The sequence below is a fragment of the Meles meles genome, chromosome 15, assembly GCF_922984935.1.
Source record: "Meles meles chromosome 15, mMelMel3.1 paternal haplotype, whole genome shotgun sequence".
Taxonomy (NCBI): Eukaryota; Metazoa; Chordata; class Mammalia; order Carnivora; family Mustelidae; genus Meles; species Meles meles.
This window is the reverse complement of record NC_060080.1, coordinates 63061851-63074074: the sequence shown is the minus strand read 5'-3', so window position 1 is coordinate 63074074 and position 12224 is coordinate 63061851.

Sequence of the window (12224 nt, the reverse complement as noted above, 5' to 3'; positions counted from 1 at the left end):
GATGAAGATAATGTAATAAGGAGGATGGTGACAGTGCCAAGGACTAAGTCAGGCACTTAAATATACATTATCTTTTTTGATTCTCACAACACTCTCGGGTATCTGTATTTTACAGATGAGAACACAGAGGTTCTGAAAGGTTCAGAAACTTGTCCAAGGTGATACAGCTAGAAAGTGACAGAGCCAATGGCTGAAACTCTTATTTTGGTCTGATGTCCAAGAAGCTGTTTCCTTGACACAAGACCAGCTTGTGGAAGGCCGGGGCAGACCTGATTATCTGAAGCCTGCCTTTTCTTAGCCATTCCTCCTGGAGGTACGTTTTCTCATCTGGGCCAGGCAACCCTATGAGCTGCCCACTGTTAGATCTCACTCTCACTCTTTTGATTCTCTCCAGGTTCTGGAGTTCCATAAACCAGAATACAATTCACAGACACCAAAGCCAGGCAGAGGCTACCTGGTCAGAGCTGGCTCTACAAAAGAGCCAGCTGCCCTAGCTCCTCGACCTTCCTTCTGTGTGCACAAGACAGCCAAGGTGGAGGCAGCTTGCTCAGAAAGCCAAATAGAATGTATGTCACATCCTGCCTCCTCTAAGCCATTCCCTGCCCTACAGCCTGGTACCCACATATATGTGAAAGGACATCAAATTCCACTTTCAGGGCTTGCCAGATGGAAGTGTTTCAGATGCCAGCAGATGCTACTGGCCAAGAGCTGCATGTGTGTTGTGGGTCTGCCCCCATGACGCCTTGGAGACTGTGAATTTCTCTGAAGAACACAGCCTGGTATGGGGCCCCCCATAACACTCTTCCCACTGGAGGACTACCAAGCAGGGCTTCCCTTCTGATAACCCCAAGTGGACTTGCTTCACTGGTCAGTGAAGCAACGGCAAATGCCTACACTCTCTAGTTCTCTTTTTCTCTTCTTTATTGTACAGGTGTTCTGCTTTGGCAGGGAAATGTTCACCAGCTCTTAACAAAATCAAACTTTGAGGTTTTGGGTTTATTTGTTTTGTTTTGTTTTTTAAAGGCAAGAAGAATGGCCAAATGGCTGGATTGGAAAAGGTGAAAAACGCCATCATGGGAACCTCGCCCACTGCAATATTTTGGTGTTTCACTGGCAAGGGTAAAAGTAAAGTCCAGAGGACGGGGCTTTGTTTCCTGCTTTTTCACACAGAGACTGCTTTTCCAAGTAAAGAAATGTTGACCAAAGAAAATAAAGGGAAAGACTGTCTCATTCTTTACCAACACAAAATGTGTAGCATTGTTCTAATTGAAGCAATATGCTTCCGAGGGTGGAGCAGTGTAGAAATAAAATAACCCATTTTTTGTGACTTGGCTTTACCTCTGGGCCTTCTCACATAACCTAGGTGGACAGTTGCAACACAGCAAAGAATACTATAGCCTCATTGTTATGCATCCCCCTTTTACACTTTGACTTTAACCCACACAATGACACTGTGTCTTTCAGGCCACAGTATGATTATTGTTTGATGGACATAAAGGTTGGTAAAGAGAAGAAAACTATGCCTTGGAAAAGTAGTGCTTAATATTGACTGAATATCAGCAGATATTTTAAGATTTATTCCAGAAAATAAAGAAATGGGAGAAACCTGGTCAGATGTTGTTAATTAAAAAGAACTCAGGCTGAGGGAGTGGGAGGACCCAAGGGCATAAAGTAAGAGAACCCATCAGCTGCCCTGGATGCAGGGAGGGGATAAAGGTTCACAGCAATGGCTGTTACTGTTTGCCTCCCAAGATCTCAGACTGCAATGATGACCTCAGAAGTGACACAGGCATCTCCTCTGAGGCCTCGAAACCCACAGCAGCCTCTCAGTTCTGAGCGATTAATATTTGCCCAGCACTCTGTGGTACCCACCACTCCCCTCAAGACCAGGGTTAGAAGAGGTGCCTGGCAGCACATCACATTCTTGGAACAATGTTTCTCTTGCCGAGAACTTTGTTCAAGATGATTAAGAAGTCACAGATTGTTTCCCTTTTCTTGTTTACATATAGGTAAGGAAGATTTAATGAGTATCTACTATTTGCCAGCACTGCTGACAACTAGGAAGACAAATATGAATGCAACCTATTCTCTTCTGAATTCCTCACTTGCTTACAGCCTCTCCTAAATGCTGTCTTAGTCTAACGTACAGTTCAGCGGAAACAGTTTTGTTCCTCCTGGTCCCCTTTATGAGGAACCTGGGAGAAATTATTGCATGGTATGGGAACTAAGAACAACTGTACATCTAAACAATCGGCTTACATTCATATTATGGACACTCTGAACCTTGTAACTGACCAATTTCCCCTTCCCGGTGATGCGTAGGGACAAATGTTGGCCCACTAGAAGCCAGAAAGAAAGTCATTATGGTTTGAGTTTTCTGAACCTTATACCAGAATCATTTTCTTTTTCTTTATTTTCCTTCTTTCTCCATCTTACAAAATTTATCTTTTTATTATATTTCATGGATCTGTATAAACTGGTTTTAATTTCTAGGACATGGTGGGGTCTGAGAAAACAAATAGTTGTTTTCCCCAAATTCTATTTCCAGAGGCTCTCATTACAAAGGAATTATTTATCTTTGGAGGGTAAAAGCAAAAATAACCAAGTGACAGAGAATAAACAGATCAGACTTTCAGCAGCTGTCCATGAAGACATGGAGCAACAGATGCCAGGAAACCATGAAGTAGCCGCATCGTCACTCACACACAATGAAGCCAGGGCCCATTTGAGGAAAACATTCTGATGTTTCCCAGATTTTAAAATAGAAGTGATTAAGTAATCTTTAAATTTAAACCCTAAACTTTTCAATGTGCACTCTATCTACTCAATCCAGCTTTTTTTTAGTCATTGACTATTTCCAGCCTCTATGGCCAGGAAAATCACCAGCACAGAAGTCTTAAAAACATAAAAAGAACCAGATCATGCATCTGCAGATTAAATGAAATTTTTGGAGTTTTTTCACTTATTATTTTAATTGATTAGTTAATCATAGAAGTGAATCATAGAAGCCCAGATAAACAAAACTGTAAAAATAATTTTTTAAACGTTTATAATAAAGCACTAATTAGTGTAAAAATTGAGCAGTAGAAACTTTTCAAAATATTTATTCATTCACCAAATATTCTTGGGTACCTATATGGGCTAGATCCTAAGAATAAAGCATAAAACAAATTAAGTTTTGTTTTCACTTTCATAAAACCTACTCTTTTGAGTAAGATAAATATCAAAAAAATATTCATACAAATAAATTTATAATTTCCCAGTATGATCTAAGTATTACAAATGGAAAATGGTATTATTCCAGATAACTATTATGTTATTACTATCCACCTCAAACTTAGTTATGTAAAACAACAACCATTCTGTTAAGCCCATGATGTTACAGGTCAGGAAGGGAGCAGAGCACAGTATGGATGGCTCAACCCTACTTCACAGTGACCTAGGCCTCAGCCAAGATGTCTGGAGCAGCTGGAGAAGACTGTGGGAAAATGTGAAATAGGGCCATATGTCTGTGGCCATGATCTATTCTTCCTCCCATTGGAAGGGAATTATAAATGTCCAGATAACTTTTTCACTTCCATGTTTGTCCCCTGGTCTGAGAAGATTGGTTCTCTGTAGTTTTTCTAAGTGATTCACACAGGCTTCCTTGCACCCTGATAATACTGGGGAAAACAAATCTTTTAAATGGAAGCTGGATTCCCTGGGAATGAGAATTCCAAAAGGAAAGACATGGGAACTGCCGATCTTTCAAGGCCAGGGCCCACAAATTGGAATGGTATCATTTCTACCATAGTCTATTGATTGAAAAGTCACAGTAACTATGAATATTCAAGGGGAAGAACATAGACCACCTCTTACTGGATATAGTGTCAAAGATTTCTCCAGGTCAAAAAAGCCTGAAATAATGGAATAGTAATTTCAAAGTGCTAATAGAGAAAATTATCAAGTGATAATTCAATACCCAATTAAACTATCATTCTAGAGTAGGGCCAAAATAAATCAATTTCAGGAAGATACAGAGGGCATGCAGAGAAAATTACTAAAGAATATTCATCAAGAAGAAGGAATTGAACACAGAATTAAGGTATACAGTACAAAAAACTTGAGAAAGAAAATATGAGCAATCAATAAGCATTGACCATATAAATCAATATTTATAAAACTGATTAATTGGAATGCTATAAAAACAAGGTAGAACTAAAGTTAAGATATAATATGTAAGATAAAAGGGCATGACCAGATCTCCAAAAGGCTTAGATCTTTTTATTTTTTAGGAGAAGAAAAATATTGATTAACTTTAAAGTTAATTAAATAAAAGGTATCATTGATAAAATTTAAAAGTAGCTGAAAAATAATGAAAATTTAATGTATAACTTTTTAACTAATAGAGATGAAAAATAGGAGAAAGGGGACTACTTGACCAAGCCATATGAGGCAGGAAAGCTTTTTAAAAAATGAGAAAGTATGATAAATAAGATGGAAAAAAAAAAGTAAATCAATAATCACAGTAAACATAACAGATAAGACTCACCATTTACATTTAAACATTCTTAAACTAGATCTAAGAAATCTGGCTATATGCTGTTTACTAAAGACCATTCTAAAAACATAAAAAAAGAATGAAAATAATGGGTTTAAAAAAAAAAGACATACCAAGAAATAGTATACAAAAGATATATGATATGGTGTGTTTTAATATCAGACTAAGTTTGTGAGACACATAACCAGTAATTTTAAAAAGTCACTGTATAATAATAAAAGAAAAATTCATTAGGAATAAGTATCTGTTTTAAATTTATGTAGACCAGGGATGCCTGGGTGGCTCAGCTGGTTAAGTGGCTGCCTTTGGCTCAGGTCACGATCCCAGTGTCCTTGGATCCAGTCCCACATCAGGCTCCTTGCTTGGTGGGGAGCCTGCTTCTCCCTTTGCCTCTGCCTGTCATTCTGCCTATGCTCACTCTCTCTCTTTCTCTCTCTGACGAATAAATAAATAAAATCTTTAAAAAAAATTTATATAGACCAACTATCAATGGCTCAAATTAGAATTAGTAAAAATTGGGCAGAATTACTACCAGGAATTAACAAGCATAATCACAGTTGTAATACCTTCCTTAATAATTGATAAATTAAATACAAAAATATAGGATAATTGTTTTCTTGCTGTGTAACAAAGAGATTGCCATAAATTTAGTCACCTAAAAAGCAACTATTTATTATCTCACCATTTCTTTGGTGAGAAGTCTTTATTCTATGCTCAGGGCCTCACAAAACTGAAATGGAGGTATCAGTTGAACTGCATTCTCATGAGGAGCTCAGAGGCCTCTCAAACTCAATTAGTTGGCAGAATTTTAACCCTTAATAGTCACAGGACTGAAGTCCCTATTTTCTTGCCATTTCTTAGGAAGGGGTCGGTCCCAGCTCTCAGAAATCACTTTCGGCTACTAGCCATCTCTCTTTGATTACTCAGTCAACTCATTAGTAACCTAATCAAGGGAGTAAAATCTCCTAATAGTCATAAGTTCTTCCCACACTTAAGGAGAAATTTTGTTTAATGGACATTAATAGAACAATGTGTACAACAGTTACTGATATGCCAAAATTTACCATATATAAAACTACAAAGCAAGTCCCAAAAAATACCAAAGCATCTTGGTGTGTAAATGATTTGAACACCTGCATTTTGTCTTATGGATGTTACTGTAACAAGCATACTAATTACAAATTACAAAATTACTAATTGTGCTCACACACAATACCTAAAGAAGCTAATGATTATAAAAGAATGGTATTTAGCCATATTTAATATTAAGCAAGATATTAAAATCAATAAGACAAAAAATATTTAAATAACATAAGCAAATGTTTTGAGATAATTAGTTCAAAGAGAAAATCACACTTGAAGTGAAAAAATACTTGAGATAATAAAAATCAAAATATTACATAATAAAAGTAGTGAAATGCAGCTAAAAGTCCATTAAAGGAAAATTTATAGCCTTATGTGTTTGTGATAGGAAAAAACAAACCAAGACTTCAACTTTAAAAAAAGAGTAGGAAAAAACAACAACCACAAAGAAAGTAGAAATGAAATAACGATAAGTAATGAAAGAGGGAAAAAAACTATAGAGAAGATCAACAAAATCAAATACAAATTAAAAGATAAACATGGAGTGCCTGGCTGGCTCAGTTAGTGGAATGGGCAACTCTTGATCTCAGCTTCATGAGTTCAAGCCTCATGCTGGGCATGGAGCCTACTTAAAAATAAAATGCTACTAAGAAAAAGTAAACAATAATAGGTTATATTCATGATCATAGAATAGATTAATAATATAGAAAATATAAATACTATGAGAATAATTTGAACTTTACATTAATATATTTGAAAATTTAGATAAAATAAGTAAAACTAATTTTTTAGAAGAGTAAAACTAATCAAAACTGGTTCAAGAAACAAAAATATTGATATACTTATTTTTAAAAATTGATGAGAATTTAAAATATTGACCAAAAAAAAAAAAAAAAGCCCCACTAGGCCCAAATATTTTACAGATTCATTATACCTAATCTTTGAGAAGTAGACAACCAAATGTACACTTTTCTCCAGAAAACAGATAAGGACACATTGCTCTGCAATTCACTTTATGAGGTTACTCTATAATAATACTGATTTAAAAACAATAACAATACAACTAAGGCAATATGAGTAAAGAAAATAAAGAAGAGTGAAAAATATGAACAAAGAATTTATACATGGACATAAACATGATAAAATATTAACAAACTGAAGCCAGCAAAGTAAAAAAAAAAATCACATCACTATAAACATGGATAAGCAAATATTTTTAACATCAGAAAATCTATATAATCAGAAATATAGTTTTTATATACCAGAAATTTAGGAAATACAAATTTCAAAAGATATCACTAAATCTAACAAGAGATATGCAAGGAGAATATTACTTAACTGTACTGGAAAACAGGGTATTAATTAAAAGAAAATATATACTATGTTCATAAATGGATAGACTCAATAAAATAAAATGCCATTATTTTCACAAATTAATCCAAAAAGTAAATATAGCTGTAGCTAAATTCCTAATAAGTTAGTTTTTGGAACATGATAAGTTGACCCTAAAATTTATATGCAAAAGCAAATAATAGACAATAATTAAGACAATTTTTGAGGAAAAAGAACAAGTATCAAAACATCAAGGCTTATTTTATTTTATTAAGGCTTATTTTAATGTAGTATTAGTGGTAACACAATTACACAGTTTTGATTGCTTTTATGTATCAGATACTGTTTCAAGGATTTTATAAGCATATGCTAACTTATTGCCATAATAACCGTTGGATAGTTACCATTGCTTACTTCACTTTATAGAAGAAGAAACTGAGGCACAGAGAAGCCAAATAGCATGCACATGGTCAAACAAGAAAACAGAGTGGAGACAAGGTTGAAACAAAGATGCCAGACCTGTACACATCCCATGCCACACTCCACAATCAATCTAATAACTGACAGTGGTGGCTTTGGTTCACAGATGCACAAAAACACAGAAAACCAAATTGAGAGATCAGAAATGGAACAAAAAACAATTATGGTAAATTGATATAGGACAGAGGAGCCATTACATATCAATGGGGAGAGAGTGAGATAGTCAATAGGTGGTAGGAAAATTACGTAACTTCCTGGGAACAAAGAAAATTAGACCCCAGCTTAATACAGTATGTGAATACACAGCCACATATATTGAAAGTTTTAATGTATAAATCAAAATGTTAAAACTTTTAGAACACATAAGATAAAGTCTTCATGTTCTCAGGGTAAGGAATAATTTGTTAAAAAAGATAAAATATATATAAATTATAAAGCACTGAAATTTAAATACTAAATTAAAATGAAATAGTTCTGTGTGACACAATATGTCATAAAGAATGAAAACTATAAATCATAGAATGGATAGTGGTATTTATAACTCAAGTAACCAATAATTTTTGGAAGTCAGAGTTCAGAGAGCTTTTATGAATGTTCTTAATGTACTATTAATTAGAGATAAACATGGTAAAGTAATAAACAAAATTTTATCATCAAAAGGCCAAAGATAAAAATAAAATCCAGTAATACCAAGCATCAGTAAGAATGTGAACTCTTGACAACTTTCACATACTACAGGTGGAAATAAATTAGAAAGTGTGTATAGTAGCCTATGATAAGTCTTAGCTGTATATTTCAAAATGAATAAATACTAAATAGTCACATTGAGTTAAAAAAAAAAAACCCTAAGTTGTGGGGCACCTGGGTGGCTCAGTCGGTTAAGCGTCTGCCTTCAGCTCAGGTCATGATCTCAGTGTCCTGGGATCAAACCCCAAGTTGGGCTCTCTGCTCAGTGGGGAGTCTTCTTCCCCCTCTCCTTCTGCCCTTCCCCCAACTCATGTGCACACACACTCTTTCTCTCAAAAAAAATCTTTAAAAAAAAATACACAAGTTGCAGAATGATACATGTAGTATGATAATTATGTAATATACACATAACCCTATCCAGTTTATGGAATCATATATATGTATAAAATTATAAAAACAAGCATGGAGAGGTTTAAAATCAAATCAAGATAATTAAGACCTCTGGGAAGGGGAAAATGGAATAGGAAAAGGGACAATTACATAGGGGGTTTGAAATGTATTTGGAATATTTATTTATTTAAAATAAAGACATGAAGCAAAATTTGACAAAGCTGGTTGGTGAGCACATGGATGCTTATTATATTATTCTGCATACTTTTCCATTTGCTTGAATTAATTCATAATATAGAAAAAACTGTTTCAAATGATATACATAAAATTAGGTTATTTGAAGGGAAACATCATAGGCAAGGTAAATGTATTTTATGCATTTATTAAATAAAAAAAGATGCAAACACATTATTTTTTAGGAGAAAGGAATTTTGCCTTAATTGCAGCTTTTTCTACAATGTGCTCACAAAATGAAAGTATATCTATCTATCTGGAAATCAACTAGATAATTTGAAAATTTCACTAATAAGTACTGCTCTATTTTGGATTGTTCCAAATTGGTGAATTACTGTGATTAAAATAAGTTGCTTATTCTTTTTTATAAAAGTAGACTAGAATCTTAAATTAGATTGAGACAACTTTTTTTTTATTTGTTTATTTTCAGCGTAACAGTGTTCATTGTTTTTGCACCACACCCAGTGCTACATGCAGTACGTGCCCTCCCCATTACCCACCACCTGGTTCCTCAACCTCCCACCCCCCCACCCCCGGCCCCTTCATAACCCTCTGGTTGTTTTTCAGAGTCCATAGTCTCTCATGGTTCATCTCCCCTTCCAGTTTCCCTCAACTCCCTCTCCTCTCCATCTCCCCATGTCCACCGTGTTCTTTGTTATGCTCCACAAATAAGTGAGACCATAGGATACTTGACTCTCTCTGCTTGACTTATTTCGCTCAGCATAATCTCTTTCAGTCCCGTCCATGTTGCTACAAAAGTTGGGTATTCATCCTTTCTGATGGAGGCATAATACTCAATTGTGTATATGTACCACATCTTCCTTATCCATTCATCCATTGAAGGGCATCTTAGTTCTTTCCACAGTCTGGCGACCGTGACCATTGCTGCAATAAACATTGGGGTACAGATGGCTCTTCTTTTCATTACATCTGTATCTTTGGGGTAAATACCCAGCAGTGCAATTGCAGGGTCATAGGGAAGCTCTATTCTTAATTTCTTGAGGAATCTCCACACTGTTCTCCAAAGTGGCTGCACCAACTTGCATTCCCACCAACAGTGTAAGAGGGTTCCCCTTTCTCCACATTCTCTCCAACACACGTTGTTTCCTGTCTTGCTAATTTTGGTCATTCTAACTGGTGTCAGGTGGTATCTCAATGTAGTTTTAATTTGAATCTCCCTGATGGCTAGTGATGATGAGCATTTTTTCATGTGTCTGATAGCCATTTGTATGTCTTCATTGGAGAAGTGTCTGTTCATATCTTCTGCCCATTTTTTCATATGATTATCTGTTTTGTGTGTGTTGAGTTTGAGGAGTTCTTTATAGATCCTGGATATCAACCTTTTGTCTGTACTGTCATTGGCAAATATCTTCTCCCATTCCGTGGGTTGCCTCTTTGTTTTGTTGACTGTTTCCTTTGCTGTGCAGAAGCTTTTGATCTTGATGAAGTCCCAAAAGTTCATTTTCGCTTTTGTTTCCTTTGCCTTTGGAGACATATCTTGAAAGAAGTTGCTGTGGCTGATATCGAAGAGGTTACTGCCTATGTTCTCCTCTAGGATTCTGATGGATTCCTGTCTCACGTTGAGGTCTTTTATCCATTTCGAGTTTATCTTTGTGTACGGCGTAAGAGAATGGTCGAGTTTCATTCTTCTACATATCGCTGTCCAGTTTTCCCAGCACCATTTATTGAAGAGACTGTCTTTTTTCCATTGAATATTTTTTCCTGTTTTGTCAAAGATTATTTGACCATAGAGTTGAGGGTCCATATCTGGGCTCTCCACTCTGTTCCACTGGTCAATGTGTCTGTTTTTATGCCAGTACCACACTGTCTTGGTGATCACAGCTTTGTAGTAAAGCTTGAAATCGGGTAACGTGATGTCGCCAGTTTTGTTTTTGTTTTTCAACATTTCCTTAGCAATTCGGGGTCTCTTCTGATTCTATACAAATTTTAGGATTATTTGCTCCAGCTCTTTGAAAAATACCAGTGGAATTTTGATTGGAATGGTGTTAAAAGTATAGATTGCTCTAGGCAGTATAGACATTTTAAATGTTTATTCTTCCAATCCAAGAGCATGAAACGGTCTTCCATCTTTTTGTGTCTTCTTCAGTTTCTTTCATGAGTGTTCTGTAGTTCTTCGAGTACAGGTCCTTTACCTCTTTGGTTAGGTTTATTCCCAGGTATCTTATGGTTCTTGGTGCTATAGTAAATGGAATCGATTCTGTATTTCTCTTTCTGTATTTTCATTGTTAGTGTATAAGAAAGCCACTGATTTCTGTACATTGACTTTGTATCCTGCCACGTTACTGAATTGCTGTATGAGTTCTAGGAGTTTGGGGGTGGAGTCTTTGGGGTTTTCCATATAAAGAATCATGTCATCTGCGAAGAGAGAGAGTTTGACTTCTTCCTTGCCAATTTGGATACCTTTTATTTCTCTTTGTTGTCTGATTGCTGTTTCTAGGACTTCTAATACTATGTTGAACAAGAGTGGTGAGAGTGGGCATCCTTGTCGTGTTCCTGATCTCAACGGGAAGGCTGCAAGCTTTTTCCCATTGAGGATGATATTTGCTGTGGGTCTTTCATAGATAGATTTTATGAAGTTCAGGAATGTTCCCTCTATCCCTATACTTTGAAGCGTTTTCATTAGGAACGGATGCTGGATTTTGTCAAATGCTTTTTCTGCATCAATTGAGAGGACCATGTGGTTCTTCTCTCTTCTCTTATTGATTTGTTCTATCACATTGATTGATTTGCAAATGTTGAACCAACCTTGTAACCCAGGGATGAATCCCACCTGGTCATGGTGGATAATCTTTTTAATGTGCTGCTGGATCCTGTTTGCTAGGATCTTGTTGAGAATCTTAGCATCCATAATCATCAGTGATATTGGTCCGAAATTCTCCTTTTTGGTAGGGTCTTTGCCTGGTTTGGGGATCAGGGTAATGCTGGCTTCATAAAAAGAGTCTGGAAGTTTTCCTTCTGCTTCAATTTTTTGGAACAGCTTCAGGAGAATTGGTGTTATTTCTTCTTTGAAAGTTTGGTAGAATTCCCCAGGGAATCCGTCAGGTCCTGGGCTCTTGTTTTTTTGGGAGGTTTTTGATCACTGCTTCAATCTCATTACTAGATATCGGCCTATTCAGGTTGTCAATTTCTTCCTGGTTCAATTTTGGGAGTTTATAGTTTTCCAGGAATTCATCCATTTCATCTAGGTTGCTTAGCTTATTGGCATATAACTGTTGGTAATAATTTCTGATGATTGTTTCTATTTCCTTGGTGTTAGTTGTGATCTCTCCCTTTTCATTCATAATTTTATTAATTTGGGCTTTCTCTCTTTTCTTTTGGATTAGTGTGGCCAATGGTTTATCGATCTTATTGATTCTTTCAAAAAACCAGCTTCTAGTTTCATTGATACGTTCTACTGTATCTCTGGTTTCTACCTCATTGATCTCTGCTCTAATCTTGATTATTTCCCTTCTTGCGT